This window comes from Myodes glareolus, chromosome 3, assembly GCF_982192425.1.
Source record: "Myodes glareolus chromosome 3, mMyoGla1.1, whole genome shotgun sequence".
Lineage (NCBI taxonomy): Eukaryota > Metazoa > Chordata > Mammalia > Rodentia > Cricetidae > Myodes > Myodes glareolus.
This window is the reverse complement of record NC_142028.1, coordinates 100,114,048-100,122,775: the sequence shown is the minus strand read 5'-3', so window position 1 is coordinate 100,122,775 and position 8,728 is coordinate 100,114,048.

Here is an 8,728-nt window from a genome sequence, read left to right as displayed (position 1 = left end):
GCAAATAGTAGTACCTTAAGAAACTTACAGGGATTTGGGAATCGTGGAAGTCCTCGATGAAAATTTAGGCTGATGTCTGAAAACACTTAGCAAGACAAATTAAAACATCTGCCAAATACTGTGTTCTACATAACTACCATGAGCTGGGGATGTGTTGAAGGATAGCGGAGTCCTCCTTTGGCCCTACAGGAGCTTGTTTTCTATAGAGCAGATGCAGATACACACACACACACACACACACACACACACACGCAGACAACTCCAATATAGGATGCTCACAGGGGAGGGAAGGGAGAAGAGGTTGGAAAAGAAAGAATGATGTGTTAGAACACCCAGGGCATAGGGAACAGGTATTTTGGGAAAGGATTCTCCAAATGAAGTGCACTTTGGACTTAGATCTAAAGGATAAGCAGTCACGGAAGCAAGCAGGAAGAATCAGCATCGTGCCGAGAGAACACTGAAAAGACCCGAAGGATGACCAGAGGGCTTCCTGGGTTCCAGTCTAGGAACGGGCTGTGGGGGAAGAAGAGATGCAGAGAGGGATCACAGTGTCACAGTGAAAGGAAGGGAGGGGGCTGAGATAGGTGACTGCTTACAAACTTAAGACTGACCTTCAGGCAGGAGACTGGAGTCACATGACCTAGGGTTGGCAGTGTTAGTGGGCTCAGGGCTCTGGCCACCTCAGTTTGGAGCTGGGATCCTCAGTCATGCATTAGATGAGTGACTTGTGGCTCTGTGGGAATCTCTGCAAGAGCTCTCCTGATTCATAGTTACAAACCTGGCTCGAAACTTCTTGGGAGTATACAATTGAACCAGTTCTGCAACCGAAACCAAGGACTCCATGCCTCCTAAGCCCAAGCTCTTCCACTCTACTGTGCAAAATGCACACAAGTACAACCTCTTATTGACGTGTTCTCCAAGCCCTGCAGACCTGACATGGAGATAGGAGATGGAACTAAATTAAATGGATCTGAATAATATTGCTTATTCTATGAACCAAAAGGCAGGAGGGGGAGGGCGAAGAGAAGGAGAGGTTTTATAAGGGTGGTGCTTAAACCAATGGAGTGCTCCTCTTTTCCCTTCTCATTTTCTAGTCTTCTACAACGAATATGTTATTTTCTTCCAAACACGGAAAACACTTATTTTGTAAAAAGAAAGCAAGCAGAAATAATCAGCCTCGCCCAGAGTGTCTATGCACTTTTTAAAGCTGGTACTATTTTGACAGCCAAAAAAAGACGCTTTGGAATACAGCATTACAAATTCAAGATCATGTCTATGAACTTGGCTTGAAAAAAAAAAGCCCTCCATAAAAATACAACCTACCATCTGTACAATGTATTCAAAAATGATTAGCATAGTATGAAAAAATAATGCTGGAGCAGCAGATTTTCTTTATGGTTAAAGAATACTTCCTGCTCAGGATTCTTTTCAGATTTTTCCAGGAGGCAAAAACCAATTGTGAAAGGAGACATTAGGTCAGAGAGATGGAAATAGTAAGTAAACAAAGATGGGAAAGGAACACTGAATGTTCTTCGCTGAAGACACGCTGCTGCTCTACAAAGCCACTAAGCCTAAGAGCGCTGTCCTGGACTGCTCCATTGTGGCTAGACATGTAAAGCATGGGTCCACCTTACTCCAGCTCAGCCATCCAACCTACCACACCATCCTTGGGGCACCGGACTCTTGCTTTCCCGTCACACAAGGTGAACCAACAGAGGTGGAGGTGCATGAGGTTACAGAGTCCCTCAGACACAAGTGAAAGCTAGGGACAGTGGAGCGCCCAGCAGCAGTCCGGAGCCTCGGGGAGGAGCCTTCTGGTCGGACTCTACTCTTTACAAAGAAGGACTCAGTCTTCTGGAAGGTCCTCAGTCTGCCTGGATCCCGGAGTAAACTCCTAAGTCAAAAGTTGTTCTACATTTTTACTCTTTACATCATGAAGTCTTGGACACATTTGTATAAACATAACCTAGCCACATAGGTTCCAAGAAAATGGAAGTTTTAGAAAATTATGACCCAATCAAAACCATTCAGGTGTTTTCCCCAATGGAAAAATGTTCCAGGTCTCAAATGCTTACTGGAGAATATTTACTATACCCACTTGCACAGTGTCTCAGGAGACTCTGAAATGCTCCTTTGCTTCTATGAAACAGGCTGGGCTTGCTTTGTTTTTGCACCATGGCTACTGGGCTTCTATCTGTGCAAAAATATGCCTGCGCCAAGAAATGACCTCCAGACCTGCATGGAGACCGAAGGCTAGATGCCTAACACAGAATATCACCTGTGAGACATTCCAGGGCCAGAAGAGGTGACCCAAATCAGCAGACAACCTCTGTAGAACACAGGTTTAAACAAGTTAGGTCCAAGCGGTAGTCAGTCGTTAGCTATTCTGTCCTTTCCTCTGCCATTGTGCTATCCCTCTTGCTTGGAGCGAAGGCCACCAACCCAGTCTGTTTCCCCTTCAGTGCTGCCCAACTGGCCCCTTCGATGTCAGAGAAAACATGCAAAAAAGCAAGCAGAACAAATGACTTTGCTCATCTTTGATGTCACCTCCCAGATCTCACTGGGTTCAGAAAGTGCTGACCTGGCTGTGGGAACAGGCTGAGGTTCCGATGCTGGCGAATAGTGTTCCCCTAAAGCTAGCTAACTTTAGTCCACAAACAGAGAGGAGAAATTTACAGTCCAAAGTGCGGCTGCCAATAGAGACTGAGATTTAGGTGACCTGGGCATTTCAGTACCAACATGCTTTTCCAAGGACAGAAGCCGGGGGGGTCTTTTCTGTAAAGGGCTAGATAATTAACATTTTAGGTTTAGTGGGTCATGAGGCATTCTTTTAAAAATGTTCTTTTAACTGTCAAAAAAAAAGGTCTTTTTTTTTTTTTGAAAGAGTCTCATTCAGCTAGAGCCCTGTACACAACATGAAAGGTCACCCTCTCCTGAGTAGGAACAGTCTTCCCTCCTAACTCCTCTGAAACAGGATCTTGAACTCCTGTTTTTGGTCTCAAATGGCAACATCAGTTTCTCCAGGGTCTTATGTCTGCCAGCCACTGGCCAGGAACTACATGCGGGTCTCTTGTACTTCTCAAGCATTTGAGTTCAGTTGGCACTACATGGTTGGCCCTCAAGACTGCTGACACATCTTCAGCCTTGGGATGTGCACATTTTCCTATATGTTGCAGGGATCCTTTCAAGAGATCTTTATGCACACACTCATAAACCAACACTCCCCTGACCAGTTCCACTTCTCAACCCGATTTGCACAGCTGTGAACTGTCACACTTGTGTAACTTAGGATACTCTCTCCACACTACAACTTCACAGTCTCCTTTCCATGACTTTATCTTCTCAACAACTATCAGCTTGAATTTCTACTACCCTTCTTTTAAAACTAGCTTCTTCTCACTCTCTGCCAGCCATTCTTTACCCTAGCCTTTTGTTTCTGTCCCTTTTAAAGCACTGGTTGGATGTAGAATTATTTTGAGTATTTACTTATTTGTGCCTATTTCCCTCAACTAGGAGAGCTTCGGGTAGGCTACACGCCAAATGTGTACAATGCCTGGGCTCAAGCCCTAAAGCGGTGTCTTTTATGATAGTCTGCCCATCAGTGATGTGGGGTAGGATGGCCCTGCTTCCTTCCTACCTTCTCCCTTCCATTCACTCTTTTGCAGAAGGTTTCTGTGGAAATAAGACGGTACCTGGGAGGTCCTGGCCTCTTTGTGCAGTTCTTGTTCTCTCTGCTCATCACCAAAGCAGGGACTTACTCTTTTCAAGCCATATCTACTTACTTGTGTTCACACTGGCAGGTTTGGGGCTGCTCCCCAGCAAGGCTAACATACAGTTTGGAGTAACTCTAGTTCCTAGGGGGCATGCTGGGTGCTTAAGGGTTGGCCAGATAAAGCTGTCAACTCCAATGCTTCGTTTATTCTCTGGTTCATCCTAGGTCAAAGATGCCAGGTAACAATGGTGGCTCAATGTTGGGGACTCAGGAATCAACTTAGAAAGGGCCCAGGTTACCATGGCGGCACAGTGTTGGGGACACAGGAATCAACTTTAACAAGTGTCTTTACTTAGATGAGCAGAATCTAATGGGAGCGTACCAGCTTAATGTCCATTTCCCACACAAAAATTAGCTTTTCTTTATAGTTAAGTCAGTCTTTCAAAGAGTACAAAGAGTGATTACTCCTTTCTGTGCCATTAAGGAGAGAGAGAGAGGCTCAGACTTTTACACGGTACAGGAAGCAAAGTGAAAATAGGGCAGGATTAACTCACTTGGCTGGGTGGCTCAGTGTGTGTTGGGAGGCTGCCTGGCTCCTTACCGTGCAGCCCTACTCCTGCTGAGCCTCTCCCCTGCTTCACAGACTGCAACGAGAGGAAGAACATCTTTAATCTAGGTAGAACAATCTGATCTTGGTGCACCTTGCTACAGCTTAATTGAAGATAAAATAACCTGTCAGCACTAGTTACAAGAGTTGGCCTCCCTATACCTCAGAGTCCCCAAATGAGGCCAGGCACAGTTATCCGAAACCCGCCAGCAAATTGAGAAACCAGTCCTGGGAACTCATCTGTGCCTAGAATGGCTCCATCTCCAGGAAAATCTGCTTCTAAAAGACCTCTGGGCTACACGCGGCTAGGTCAGGATTCTACTCACTTAGTTCTTAATGCATAGGCTGTCTGTGACAGGTTATGAAATATGCTTTTCATAGAACCATTTCTTCTAAGCATGTGAGAACAGTGCTTACACCTGTCTACTGTGAATTTCCTGCTGTAAGGGGCTAACCCTGGGAGAAACATGGTGTTCATTTTTATTCCTCCTGAGCTTTCTGTTCACACAGGTAAGCAGCATAATCGGTGCTGATGTCTCATGAAGATGCTATGAAGATGGTCCTTGATTTAACCTGTGCTGACATCTGTGCACACTCCCTTTCAATTCTTCCCAAAGTGGTACCTTGAGGCGTGGCCTTTAAACAGCAGCCTGAGTCAAACTGCAGCCACTGGTCTTTGGAACAGCACACAGCACTCGACAGGCTGTTTACTCTTTCAGCAATCACACAGAAAGTTGGGGTGGTGTGTCTGTCATATGCCAGTTAGAAAACCAAAACACCAACCACAGGGGCTATATTCTAACGTGATCAAATGTTGGCTGGTGAAGCCAACTCTTTTCTTGATTTATTATAGATACATTTTCTGGCCGTGAATTTCAGAAGACAATGAAGCTGAGTATGTATCAGTTTTTTTTTTAAATAAATACTTCATTATTGGACTCGAAGTCCCTACTTGTGAGTTACTGCTAACAGTCACAACGGGAGGACAGTAGGCATCCACCAGGCAGTTCCTAAGGCTTTGTTTCCATAATACACGGTGAGTGCGAGAACCCAAGAAACATCTTAGTGAGCCTGTCAGCCTCAGATACAACTTTCTTAATATGGCAGAAGGGGTAAAAGCTCCCTCAGCATTAAGTGACGACTTTCAAGGCTGCTAATATTAGGTTTCTAGCAGGAATTTCTGTTCCATCCTCTACCACGTGTGAAAAAACCATAAGGTCCAGCTTGACTCCTTCATTTGTTTTCTTTAGGACAAAGCCATGAAAAGTCAACCTCAGCAGTAAACGTGAGGATAACCCATGGACATTCTGCGGAAACTCCCTGCACTCTACCTAGACGGCTGGCCTCTTAAAGAATCGATGACCACGAATTCTGATATAGAATCAGTCTATCACTCAGACCAGCAAAGCATCATGCGAAGTGAAATTCACTGAGTGGAGGAGCTTTCTAGAAACAAATGAGGAAGGAAGCTGAGCATCAAAGAAATAAGATCAGTGGGTTGATCTTATTTTACTTTATTTTATTTTATTTTCCAGAACTTCTCGGAGTCTTCAACATTCTGATACATAGTGTGCATCTTTTAAAGCCTTTTCATTGAATTCTTTTTATAAAAATAGTGTTTAACATTTGATAAGGCAGGCATTCCACAGCATGAACTTTTAGAACCGCAGGAGTAGGCTTCCAAACTCTACCTTCCAAACACAAAGCTATGTTTGCATAATGCAGTGTATAGCACATCTTTATGTCACAGGGAAGAAGCAGGGCAGTTAGCATGCTCCCAGATGCTCTCTGGCATCATCACCCGTGTTTCCTATCTGGCTGGTATTTTGAGCAGTTCTGCTAAGGGTCTCTCCTCCAAAGGGCAGAGAGACGTTTGTTGAAAGCATGAATGAATAAGAACCGAGGGGCTGAGGGGAAGTGTGATTGCCACATCTGTTAGCGGTGCAATTGGTAAGTCTTCCCCTGTCACTATATATATATATTCAGAAATAATGACAAAGAAATGTACTTCCTCCAGGCAAATGAAATGGAGGTGCAAATTAGAATCACACCTCCGGTCTCATTTTGGTATCACTTCTTGTCTGGATAAACAACACTTACTCTCACTCCCCTCGTGGCAAGTAGCCGCTGTTAACACTTGCATTAGGGATCAGTCACAACAAATTACAGTTAAGTTTGGCACCGCACTGCAGGAGGCAGCCAGCCCCAGGGGAGCAGCGAGTTAAGTGGGGGCTGCACTACCAATTTTGAAATAACTAGCATCGGGCTGAAAAGGCCCCTGTGCCTCAGCCACATGAAGTGGTTAAAACTCTAATTCTCTAAGTGGTATCTTAATATTTCTGTGGATGGTAGTTTATTATTCTCTGCGGAGAGCAGCCGTGGGTAGCTGCTTGCAAAAGGGGTGATTTTAATCACCAATCATTTTCGAGAACACAAGAGATCAGTGGTACTCAACTGTGAAAGCTTTATATAATGGGAAACTGCCTGTGTGGATTAAAAACAAACAGACCTCACTTTGGAATAACTGGATTTGATTGATGCTAACCTTCCAGGATGTGGAATGTGTCTATAGACCACATCTATAGACCCTCCCCCAAAACAGAAGTCCACAGGAAAAATGAGAAAAAAAGACTAAGGTCACCATGAATCAGCCCCATCTAATAGGTGGGTTCTGTAGCCTAGATCTTAGGAAAGTCCCTTTTCTGGCTGCCTGGGCCAGAATCCACCTCTTTCAGGAAAATATATAGGAGAAATTTAGAGAGAAAAGGGTGGGAATGCATACAAGTAATCTCTTTGTAAAGAAACAAACCCGCCACAAATATAAGAAACCAAGTCAGTACAGACAAGTGTGAGTGTAAGACGTGGTAATGAGAAGCTGTATCTACACGAAACAATCACAGATGAACCCCATTGCCATCAGAATTACTGCTTTGCACATGCATTCCTTGGGTATGCCCTCCCCCGCAGTTCCCCAAGCTCCCTAGGTGAGCCTGGCATGTCAAGATGGGGAGGGAAGGCGTGAAGCACGCTGCGGTACAGAACCAGGTGATTCCCTGAGAGCTGCAAACAAGATGCAGTCTACAGTCGGGTAAGAAAGAGGCAAGCATTTCTGATATCCCTGGATATTAAGTCAAACATAGGTGAGTCTATAGTTCTCTTTTCCCACAAGGTGTCCTGTTAAGCTTTCACCAGTAGAGAAAATGTGTAAGAATCCACCATTTGAACATCTCTTCATTTTATGGTACATGTCATCCACTAGTGGAGTCGTCCTTAACAACTTACAAGCAATCACTCCGTGAAGCTCATGGTCTAGTATTTGTATGGCTCTTACAATACTCTCTTCTCCAGATGTGAAGCGCATGCATGTGAAAGGTGACCTGGTCAACCGTATGCGAGAACTATGCTGGAAATGACGTCTTCCACAGCACTGCTAAGTTCCAGCACTGTTGAGTCAGGCATCTTCTTGTACACACTTCCATCCCATTTCCATCGGGAGTTTCTCCTCTTTGCGCTTGGTGCACTGTAGTCACCCAGTACTCTTCTACCCCCCTTGAGTTCAAGCCCAGGTCACACTGTCAGCATTCCTCATCTGTAAACTCCATTGACCTCCACCATTTGACCCAAGCCTCAGTTCTTGTTCTAGGCATATTATACCCTAAATAAGCTCAATTTGGCCCCGGTAGAAAATAGCTGGAGGGGCATTGATAAGAAACTACTGCTGTCTTTCAAGGCACCACAGTTCAACAACTGAGTAGCCTGTGTGGCAAAGCTAAATCAGAAACCCTCTCCTCTCACTCCACCCGCAGCTTTGAGAAGATTGCTAACACGACAGAGTTTTAAAAATGGATCCCATCATTTCCCACTTACCTATGGCAACCACCCAACTGGTTCTCTGGACACCAACCTTAACGTTCTTACAGCCCATCCCCCATGATTTGCCCAGTTGATCAACTTTCATTATATCCTTACTCCATATTCAACTCTTCAAAGGATCCTACTGCTGGGGGCAGTGGGCCATCCTTTAAATATGTGCTATCTGATAGTTGAGCTAGTTAATAATGTTTATTTGGTGGGCTGGATGGAGAAGGACCTGCGTGTGTCTGTGAGGGGAAGCTCCATTTTCCCTAGACAGAACAGAGAGGGAAAAGAAGAAAGCCTCCAGACAGACATCCTGTCTTCCTGCTTTCGTGGCCGCCATACATTAACTGTATCACAGTCTGTGCTATGATGGGTTGAAACCTGAGAAATGGGAGTCAAAAACAAATCCTCCCTTCCTTCACTTGCTCACCTCAGGGATTTGTCACTCTGATAGCAGTCTGATGGACACAGTTTACAAGGTCCTCCAGGGACAGTCTGACCGACAGAATAAAGAGCCAGTCAGTGTCTGGTCTTTGTTCAGACCCACTGAC